The sequence below is a fragment of the Glycine max genome, chromosome 15, assembly GCF_000004515.6.
Source record: "Glycine max cultivar Williams 82 chromosome 15, Glycine_max_v4.0, whole genome shotgun sequence".
Taxonomy (NCBI): Eukaryota; Viridiplantae; Streptophyta; class Magnoliopsida; order Fabales; family Fabaceae; genus Glycine; species Glycine max.
The window spans coordinates 17116411-17128521 of record NC_038251.2 but is presented as its reverse complement, the minus strand read 5'-3'; positions in this window follow the sequence as shown (position 1 = coordinate 17128521).

The following is a 12111-nucleotide window of genomic DNA, read 5'->3' as shown; positions in this document are numbered from 1 at the left end:
TTGGATTTAGATAGCTTATGTTGCATGTGTGTGGTTTGTTTATAAGAATACATAATAAAAAGTGTAATCGAGGAAAGAGACTGTCTATAGAGGATAGTTAGTGAAGGTCGACTTATGGAGGATGCCGACAGATGGTTGCAGAGAAATGAGGATGAATAGAAGCTAGGATTGTCAGAACACAAAAGGGCAATACTGCAAGTGAAGTTTGAAAGTTTTTACTTGTCCTTTTTTTAATTTTGTACAGCAACACAGTTTATGGTGATTTGATTTTGTCTCAAAAAGCTTGATATAAATGACACATAAATAAAAGGGAATTTCTATCCCTATAATTTATAAGGATTGTCCATCCATATCCTGATACGGATTGTCGATCCGTATGTCTCATACAGAATTTTTTATGACTTTTTTTAATAATGGTCTAAGCAGGTATCAAATTTGTGTCTCGTGCGTTATTAATAGAACACTCTGTTAGACAAGTGGCCTCAGATATCTTAAGAAGGGGGGGTTAAATTAAGATATTCCAAACTACTTCCCCAATTAGAAATCTATTTCACTTTTTATTCAAGTTATAAATTCCCTTAATAATGAACTTCTTAAATATTGATTCAAATAAAACAATTTGAATATGAATATAAAGCAATAATAAACAAAGGAGATTAAGGGAAGAGAAAGTGCAAACTCAGATTTATACTGGTTCGGCCACACCCTTGTGCCTACGTCCAGTCCCCAAGCAACCCGCTTGAGAGTTCCACTATCTTGTAAATTCCTTTTACAAGTTCTAAACACATAAGGACAATCCTTCCTTTGTGTTTAGAATTCCTTTACAACAAGAGACCCACGGTCTCTTAATCCCTTAGAGAATGAGAAGAAGAAGAAGAATGAATCTCTCTAGAAAGAGATAGATTTTACAGATTGAGCACTCAAATAATTCCTTAATGAATTGCAATTGAATTGGCCAAGGAATTCTTAAGAGGATAAAAATGATTTTGCTCTTTGAGAGGATAAACACTTTTGTTCTGAAAAACTATGAGCAAATTTGTGTTATAAGTCACATATATATAGACCATTGGTGGTCATGAAAAAGCCCTTTGAGAAGTTGTGACTCTTAGAAATATTTTTCTGAAAATCTTGTCTGGTAATCGATTACAGGAATTGTGTAATCGATTACAGCTTTTAAAATTTGATTTAAAACGTTTATTAATTGCTGGTAATCAATTACCAAAATTGTATAATCGATTACACAGTCTAAAATTTAAATTCAAATTTTAGTAGCTGTTGTAAAACGTATTAGGCCACTGGTAATCGATTACATCCTCTGGTAATCGATTACCAGAGAGTAAATCCTTTGAAAAACACTTTTTAATTTAAATTACTTGGCCAAACCTTTTGCTAATTCAATTAGGAATTTCCTTCCTAATATACTAGTGATCATCTTGATGTTGTGACTTGTAATCTTGAAGTATTGTCTTGAATTTAATCTTGAAAAGCCCATTTGCATCAATTGCATCATATCATCATGATCATCATCAAAACACCAAAGGCAGTTGCATCTACACACTCAAACCAATTGAGCTAATAGACAGATTATATTATAAACAAATAGTGTCGCTATATATAACACTAAAATTTCTAATTTGTATTTAATGTACATGTAAATTTACATAATAAATTTTGTGATGATTATTTTTTATCTAATAATTAATTTTTTTACATATATAAATTATAAATAAAAATCATAGATTTAATAAGTATTTACATATGTAAAAAATATCAAATTTATTTAATTATCAATTGTTATAAAAAAACATCTAAATACATCATTCAATTAAATATCATATTTATTTAACTTTTAATCATTATAATAAACATCTAAATACATCATTCAATTAAATGTCAAATTTGTTTAATTATCAAATTTTGTAAATAAAGTAAATGAATAAAAAAATTTCTTAAAAAATAATTTTTTTAAAATTTTTACTATCACGATAGTATATAGACTGGGTCGTTAAGGCCCTACTTTTGTGGGGTTCCATAAATTTTGTAAACAATTTTTAAAAAACTAGTATTTAAGAGTTGATACTAAATTAAGGTATTTTTGTAAAAATGTATTACTTTATTTTCAAACAATATATATTTTTGAATTTTAGGTGTCTTTCAACTATAATTTACACCATTAGTAGTTGATTATTAGATTTAATGGGTATTGTTTTTTAAAAAAAAACTAAATTTTAATAGTTGATTTTGCATTGTAAAGTACAAGATTACTAAATTTTAAACAGATTTGAAAAATATATTCTATATTTGAAAAACTCATTATATAATTTTTGTGTCTATTATATATATCGACACTATTTGTATATAACATAATGTGTCTATTAGCTCAACTGATTTGAGTGTTTTATTAATATGAATATTATAAGTTGTCCCGTAATAAATCCAGTTGTTGTTGATATTTTCTTCTCTTCTCGGTCCCTTCTTCCACAAGTCTGGCTCGAAGAAGGAAGAGATAAGGGGGCCCTAAGGAAAATATGGTTAGAAATCCATAATAGAGTCTGACCACAGCTATCAAATTAGTTATTTTCATGCATTAGAATACTAGATTATCCAGTATAAAAGATTGAAAAATCATCTCAAACCTCTCTTTTTCTTTTCTATTGCAATTTCTGGATTCTTTTTCTATTGCAATTTTTGGATTATTATATAACGATTTTTCAACTTTTCATTTTTCAGTATGAGCATACGGATCGTCAATCCATATGAGTCATATGGATTGTTAATCTGTATGAATCATACAGATTGTCGATCCGTGAAAAAGTGAAAAACATTTTAATCCTTTCACTATGTTGCTGGGTGTCCCTAAAAATTCCCTAAATAAAATAGCCGTAGAGATAGTTTAACCCTGGAAGGAACAATTGGCTGCAATTTGTGTTAATTGAAACTTTTATGCATTTTGGAGGGCTTCTATTTGATATGTTGGGATACTTTAAGCTAATGTGATTTTAATATAAATTTTCAATAAGTATTTTTTAGGTGGGGATGTGGAAGGGAGTTGTTATGTTTTGGTGATAAAAAATAATAAAAATCAATAATTGATTATGTTAATTCAATTTGGTTATTTTAAGTAATAATATTGTTAATAAAAACATTAAAAACTTATTTACATTAAATTTTTATGATTCTTAAATTAATGAACATAATGATTAAAATAATTTTTAGTACATTGGATTTTAAATTGATTATAAACTTATGATTTAATTCAATTGCTATTAACATAAATTATATAAAAACAACAACTCGTATATCACACAACTAACCGACTAGTATATATAAAAAGAGATGAGTTAGAATAATCGATGCAATCCTTTTTTGGGACCAAATGCATGACAATTTCATTATTATATGGAATTATTAGTATTGGAATATATACTTACTAGTGCATATTCGCATGCAATGCACATGATAAATTATTCATAGGAGATTAATATTTTTTATTATTTTAAAAAAATAAAAGTAAGAAAAATATATTTTTTATAAATATTAATTATTTGTGGAGATATAAATTTTTATCTATGGAATAATAAATCGAACACTCTCGATTTGCAATGAGATTTGACTATTATTTTTTAGAAGTTATCTGTTTGTAAATATTATTTGTATCATATATTTCAGACTGTTTTAAATAAATTTCAGACTTTATATCTTATTATTAAATTATTATAAATATTATTTTTGGATAAGAATTACTTCGTCTTTATAAGTTTTTTCATGTTTAATTTTTTAAGGGAATTAGGCTTCTTTTCGTACTAACTACTACATGCTAGGTGTAAAAAAATGTGTCAAAAAACCAACTACATGCTGCTTTTTACATATTGTTAGTTTTTTTTCCTCAATCTTTAAAATTTAAGAAGATATTTTTTTTGGCTTAATTGTATTTTTTACTTTTAACCTTTCAATTTTTGGTAAATTTTATCACAACAAATCAATTTGGCACATTTATCATCTACTTATAAGAAACTTGTGCCAAATAAATACAAAAGTTGAAGGTAAAAACCAATGCATAAAAGTTGAAGGTAAAATTTACCAAAAAATAAAAAAAAATCTACGGTAAAATTCACCAAAAAAATAAAAAAAAATTGGGTGCAAAATTTGCCAAAAAATAAATAAAAAGTTGGGGTAAAAATTCAATTATGTTATGGGTAAATTGGGGAGGGATAACATTTACAAGTTTCTTAAATATTAGAGGTAAATGTGCCAAATTAATTTATTGGTATAAAATTCGTCAAAAATTAAAAAAAAAATGATGTGAAAAGTGCACTTAAACCTTGTTTTTAATATTAGTCCCTATTCTTTATAGTTATTTTATAATTATTATAATGATGGATATTTATTATTATTTAAGGTTTGAATTTATAAGAATAAAAAACATAATAATGTAAAACATATGAAAGAACTCTATTATTATTATTATTATTAGAGAAAAATGGTTATGCGCATTGATAGTGTAAAAAGTTTTACAAAATCATCTAATCACAACTCATCATATATACTAAGTTTGTTGAGTTTTAAAATAATTATCTTAAAGTAATTAATTCAAACATTAATTTGTGATTGAATAATAATGTAAAATGATTTTACACTATCAGTCTACAAACATTAAAGTCTTATTATTATTATTATTATTATTAAAGTTTAAATTTATAAGAATAATATATTATAAGGTTCGTATTAACCATTTTGAATTTATTATTATTATTATTATTATTATTATTATTATTATTATTATTATTATTATTATTATTATTATCCTCCTCCTCCTCTTTTGAGCTCCTTCTCCAAGTGTGTGTGTGTGAAGGGAGTACCTAAAAAGGGACTTTGACGCTCAAATCAGTCTATGTTTTTTAGTGAGTATAAAGTATAGAAAATTTTACTTACTTGTTTCTACTACTTTGCCCCTATTAATAGACTAGGACCACTACAAGGTTGATAAATTCCCTTACGATACACTAGAACCGCGACTAGATAGTGGAAGTTAGCTAACGATTGTGGTAGTGAGGTTGAGGTTGTGGCCAACCTATAATCGATCTATAAAGGGACCCATACAGTACACAAGTCCCTCTAAGCTTTGAGTCTAGAGTAATCAAAAGAGCTTGACAACAAATATGGGCGGACTTATTGAAGTGTTTTGGTATGGCTGACTTGATTGATATCAAAGCCATTTCACGGGGCCGGTCGTCGTGATCGGCCTGTTGTCATGAAGAATAAGATTCAAAGGTCATGACTGTAGTTGATCGATGTGAGGAGTAGGATATGAGGTTTGCGACCTCAGTCAACTGATATGACATTTGCGTTTGGTCAAGGCGAGAATATTTTGGACAAGGTAAGACGTGACTTTTGTTTTGGGGCACAATGTCCTAAGAGATCTTTTCAGACAATGACACGTGGTGTGTCATTTGTGGAGAGGGACAATCATGTCCTTTTGTGGGGTGTCTTTTCGTGTCCAGTCATAAAACCCCAATGGCAACAAACTTAAACCTTTGATGGCATTTTGCTTGTAATCTTATGATTGTGCCCCTTATGATTGTTTGTAACCTTTGAGGTCATAACTCATGGTGGGAAGTCAAAAAGTTTCATTTGGATTTTTCTAGAACTATAAAACCCAATGGTCCATGGTCCCTTCCTCTTCCTACATTCCCCTGCCATCTTTCTCATTTTTCCTTGTCTTCCATCTTCTTTTTGGTTATTGTGTGTCTGAGAGGGAGGTTCGTCGGTGGAGATTGGGCTATGTTATTTGCTTTGCTTGGCTCTACCACTCTCTTATTCCTTGGGCTTGCTATTCTCACCTAGGTATGATTTACTCTAGTTTGAGTTTCTATCTTCTCCATTTTTGTATTTCTTGTTCTGATTCTGGTGGGATGATTCTCCACTTGTTCTTTGCAAGTCTATACTTGTGAAGGAGGTGTCTAGTGTGAGGGAGAAGTCAGAATCTTTTTCTGACTTCACTATCTCCTTTCCTCTCTCTAATAATGATGTCTTCCAAGCTTTGATGATGGGCCGAGAGGTTTCTGTTAATGCAAACGTCCTCGCAGGCAACACCGTGGGTGATGGGGTTAATGTTGCTCCATCCAACCCTGATGAGGGGGTTGATGTCTTTGAACGTTTTAGGCAAGAGGATGAAGCTGCTAAGAGGGAAAAAATGAGTGTAGCTAGGAAAATAGAAAAGGAAAAGAAAGGTAGGGAAGAAAGGGTTAGAATAATAGGTCTCAAACAAACGAGAAAGAGGAAAGAGTATCCTTCGGTCGACCTCGCTAGAGATACTTGGGTTTCTGGAGAGGTCAATACTCATGCCTTCATTTTCCTAACCATTAGATTGATTATTGACCTAAAGCAAAGGATAAACCTTACCTACCACAACAACTTCGACTAGGTTGTTGTTGATCATTGTCTTCCCAGTGAGAGGGTTTATCTCACCGCTAGCAAAGGCCAGCCTGACTTCATGTATGTGTGCAAGGATATGTTCCAAGATTTAAACATAACTTTTCCATTTTCTGATTTTAAATGTGTCGTTCTATCTAAGATGAATGTTTCCCCAACGCAACTTCATCCTAATAGTCGATCCTTTCTGAAGGCTTTCTCTACACTCTGAAACTATTTAAACATCACTCCTACGGTCAATAAGTCTTTGTTCTTTTATTGGGTGGAAACGAGTGAGGATGGTAAGGTCAGTTGGGTTTTCATGACTAGTGCCCTCTTCTGATGTAGCCATCCTTGTAACAACATCTGTGGCCACCTCTGCCTCCATAGTATCCACCACAATTAAAGTTGTTCCCTCGGATGAAGTCGTTTAAACATCCCTTCTAGACTAACTCCTCTATCTTGTCCTTCAAGACTATACATTCTTCTATAGAATGGGCATAATTCCAATGGTATCTACATTGTTTGGTATGGTCTGCTTAACTGTGTGAGCCCGCTAGTAGGGGGAGCACAAGTATCTTTGCATTGAATGCTTCCTCTAGTATACGTGCTCGACTCTCTGTAAGGGAGATATACATTGCAAAATTTGGTTGTCTGGGTTGTCTCTTAAAGTCTCTTTCTTTCATGGGCTTCAACTTTTCTTTGTTGGATTCAGGCTTCTTTTGGTCTCCTTTGACCTTGTCGCGATACTCAAACAGTTCTTCCATTTGGATATACTTGGCTATGTGGTGTCTTAACTCGTCCTTATTTGCTAGTCGTTTCTTACATAGACTATCTGCGAATGCCCCAGGCTTGAGCGCTGCTATCATGAAGTGAAGTGCTAGCCTAGGTTCGAGGTCTTGGATTCGAACTGCAATTTATGGAAACCTTCCCATGAAATCTCGTAATGATTCGTTGTCGGCTTGTTGCAAATTTATCAATGTCATCAACGTCATGTGATAGAGTCGATATGTGGCATATTGAGCATCGAAGCATTCTACCAATCTGTCAAACGTCTCGATCATCCAAGGAAGGAGTTAGCGCCACCACATCAAAGCAAGACCCTTGAGAGAGCTAGGGAAGTCCTTACATAAAATGGTGTCATCATCGGTGAATAAATTTACCTGCGTGATATATGCCATCAACCAAAGGATGTCGTCAACATAACTTGGCAAGTTGATTGTGGGACCTTTGGTGTGATCACCCCATGGTGTTCGTTTGATGGTTGGTGTCATGTGACGAGTGCTCCACCTTTGTTGCAACGGGGATTGAATGTTGTAATTGGGCTCGAATGAGGTTATTTTCTTCATGCAAGGCTTCTAAATTTACCTCTTGTCTTTGCCTTAGGGAAGTAATTTCTTCTTCATTATTTTTTTTGGAGTGCTTCTAGTTGCTCCTTAAAACCCTATATTATAAAGCTTTCTTCCATGGCCATCAATCATAATGTCGAACTCCTGGTCATTACCATATATCTTGTAACCCAAGGAAATTTTACTTTAGTCCCACAACAGGCACCAAATGTTCTTACCACTTTTGAAGTGATCTGACATAACTAATCTTCCTTTTCTGAGCTCTTTCTCCAAATGTGGGGATGAGGTGGGGGTGAGGGGATGTACCTGAAAAGAGACTCCCACACTCAAGTCATCCTATGTTTTTTGGCGAGTGTAAAGTATGGAAAATGTTACTTACCTGTTTTAGCTACTCTGTCCCTATTAATAGACGAGGACCACTACCCCCACAATTTGCTAGGATCGCGGTCAGATAATGAAGGTCAGTTAATGGTTGTGGTAATAGATGTTGTGGTTGCCCTATAGCGGGACCCGTACAGTACAATTTTATTGTGAAACAATATTCATCAATATAAATTATAATATTTCTGGAAATATTTATATAAAATTTTTGGGAATCAAGCATTAACGTGATATTTAAAAAAAAATTAACACGGAAAACTTTAATTATTTTTATTACAATAAAACTCTTTTTTAATTCAAGAAAATTACATTATCATTCCTCATAATGTTAGATTCTTAAAAATGATTTTTAAAATATAAATATAAATACCAAATGTAGAAGTTTAAGATTTTTAACCTAAGATTCCTAATAAACTTAAAAGAATTCGTGTAGCAAACACTCTTGAATAATAAAACAAAAATAGAAATAAGAAACTACTGGAATGATAAAAAAGAATATCAAATTAATTACTCGTAGCATTTAGATGAAGTTTTTTTTTATAATAAAGAATATAAACTTCAATGGTCAACGGTTAAAAACTGTAATATAATACAGTATTGAATTTAAAAACAATTTTATTATTTGATTTAATATAATCGAATACTACTTTAATATTTTTTTTAATTTTATTTGGTAATAAGTTATTTAGTAAAATTCAAGTTTCATATAAAATCCTATATTATTATTTATTTTTAAATATGTAGCTTTGATTATGTGTTATTTTAAATTTAATTATATATATATATATATATATATATATATATATATATATTATAATGTACTTTTAATTCACAATTTTTTAAAAGGAATTCAACATTATCTTATTTTAAATTACTTAAATTTTTTTATAACACCGATCACAATAAAACTTACCGCAAAATGTGTGCTATTTGATGGCACTCTTTTTTTAATTCACAATGAATCAGGTACCACCACAAATATAGAAATTCAACTGAATGACATTGAAATTCTGATTGTGTGAATTACTAGTACCGTTTGACCACACTCCTTTTTTTTTATTAAATATCCCAAAATTTAAATGCTATATTATACGTTACTCATTTAATTCATTTAAAATGTGAATTATAGGAAATACTTTTTTAGCACTATTTTAATTTAATTTTCCAAAATTCTTTTTAACGATTATATGCTACATTACATGTTACTCTTTTAATTCATTTGAAATTACGAATATAACATTAAACTTTTGGGGTAAAAAAAATTAACCCAGTATATATTTCTTTAAGTAATAAAGCATAAATAATTTGTTTAAACTCATTATTTAAATGTTATATTACATGTTACACTTTCAATTCATTTTAAATTACAAATATAACATTAATCTTTTTTTTGGAGGGGGGAGGGAATTAATTGTTTGGCATTTTAGGTATCTTAATAAAATATCAATAATCACCGGAAATATATTACTTTAGATTATCAAAAAGGGTTGTGAAAAAATACCTAGATTCATGATAAGCAACGGAATTGATAAGTCAGACGAACTGTTGGTTTTGTGTTCTTTCTTAACCAAATCACTTTTTTTTCTTTTGAGACCTTAGGTTTCTTGTCAGATGGGGAGAAGAGAATACAATTTCTAATTTGGTGCCTCAGGGACCACAACCTTACTTTAGGTTTTAACCTGTTAGAGTCTTCATTATTCTCTAACGGGTCAAACTAGTTTTCGCTTATCAAGCCCATGTTAATTTATTATGATAGTCCAATAGGCTCACCAAATTAGATCACTTTTATTGAGCCCATAAATGTAAATAACTAATATAAATGATAAATATAATATGTAGCCCACACTAATTAATTAATTAGGAATTATAAAATTCCCAACAATCTTCCATTTGAGCTTCATATTAACCTTAATCATTTATATTGCAAAAGCCTTTAGGCGCGCAACCGTATATTATTTACTTTTAGTCTTTCCTTAAACAATTTGGTTCATCTTATATAGTAACACAAAACCATTGCAATTTTCCTCACAATCTAACGTGATTGAGCCACAATGATCACCAATGTCACATATACTTGATGACATAGATCAAATATGGAAAAATGGCATGAAAATAACATGCAATGTGATCTCATTCATGATTATTTCCAACTAGTCCAAACTTTATTCTTTATAGAGATCAATCCAAACACAATATAAATATTGCAAACAAAACAAGATCAGAATGAAATGATAACCTTCAACTTTATTTTATAGAAAATCAATCTATACAAATATCTAAAAAACCTAAGGCATATATAGAACATAAATGAGACTCCCACTAAACTAAGGTACTATAAGGAATCCCTCCCATATGAGCAGTGTGCTCATGAAAAACTTTAGGTACCAAACCTTTCGTAAGTGGGTCAACTAGCATATTGTCGCAACGTGCCCTTCGCGGGCGAGCGAGGGCGAGGCTCACGGGTGCGCTTTCCAAAGGAGGAAAGATGCGCGGAGTCGCCACCAACGTTTATTTGTGGAAAACGTCGGGAAAACCGAAGGAAACCGGTCAAAATGAAAATTCTAAGTTCGGGAGTTGTATTTACGCTTGAGGAAGGTATTAGCACCTCTCACGTTTGTCTCAAAGGACAACAACCTATTTTTTAGAATTGTGGAATTGAGTTATCTTAACTTTATTTCTTTTTATTTTTTTGAGGTCGACAAAAGCGGGACTTTTGCTCCTACGTACCCTCCATCGAAGAGGAAATCAGACCTACGTAGTTCTTTCTTATGCGTGAATCGAGTGATTTTTTTTTTTACTTGAAAGGTGATCATTTTAAGGCGTTGGACCTTAAAAATGATCCATTTTACTTGGTAAGAAACTGAAATGATAAACTTTGAAAACCCTATTTTTTGTGGACGAGCTTCACTAGGCGAGTTGATTTTAGCCTTAATTTCACTTTAGTTATTAGTCAATTCAATTAAGAATGAGAAATCCCAAAGAGAAAACGTCCGATTGATTTTGCGCTTTATTTTACTAAAAGGGTATTTTTTGATTATTATATTATTATTTTACCTCCTTTTTTGATTTCCAACGTGGTTACGGCACGACCGAACGGTCGGAATTCATTTTAACCAAAATTAACGGATGATACAATTCAAACGATCGGTGGAAATTTATTTTATTTTTATATTAGGCGAGAAATAACTTAAATAAATGGCTTAAGCATGTCAAAAGGGGGTATAAAAAGCGAATGAAAACGAGAATAAAAATACATGAAACAAAATGTGGACCACCACGGGTACATAGAATGAATTGAAAAGCTCGGTTTGAGGTACTTACCCGTTGAAGACTGAAGAAAAACGAAGAACGAACGATGAATGTTGAAGAACGATTGAGAATCTTCGCGTAATTACTCACGGAAACGTTACGGAAGCGCCTCGGCTTGGATTTTCTTCACGGAAATAATTTTCCTTAGCAATTTCGAGAGAGGGAGAAGTGCCAAGAAGGCTGAACCCTTTTCTTCTTCACTCTTCCCCCTATTTATAGCAAAATAGGGGAGGAGCTTGCCACCCAGCTCGCCCAGGCGAGCAAGGTTGCTTCCTCCAGAAGCAACAACCTTCTGGAGGAAGGATCTAGAAGGCCCAAGTGGGCCAGATTGCTATTTGTACCCCCTTTTTACTAAATGCACCCCCTTTCTATATTTTTTTAATTCTTTTTCCGTAACGTTACGAAACTTTACGAATTTCGTAACGATACTTATTTCCCTTCCGCAAGGTTACGAATCCTTACGGATTATGTATTTACTCTTTTTTAGCTTTCGAAGTAGTTACAGAAACTCACGGATTGCGCAAAACACCTCTTTTCGATTTCCGTCACATTACGAAATTTTCACGAATCGCGTAAGCCTGCTTCCTTTTGATTCTCGGCACGTCTCGGGACTTCACACATTGTGCAACAAAGGGCGCCAAGTATCTCGAAGCGGCCAATC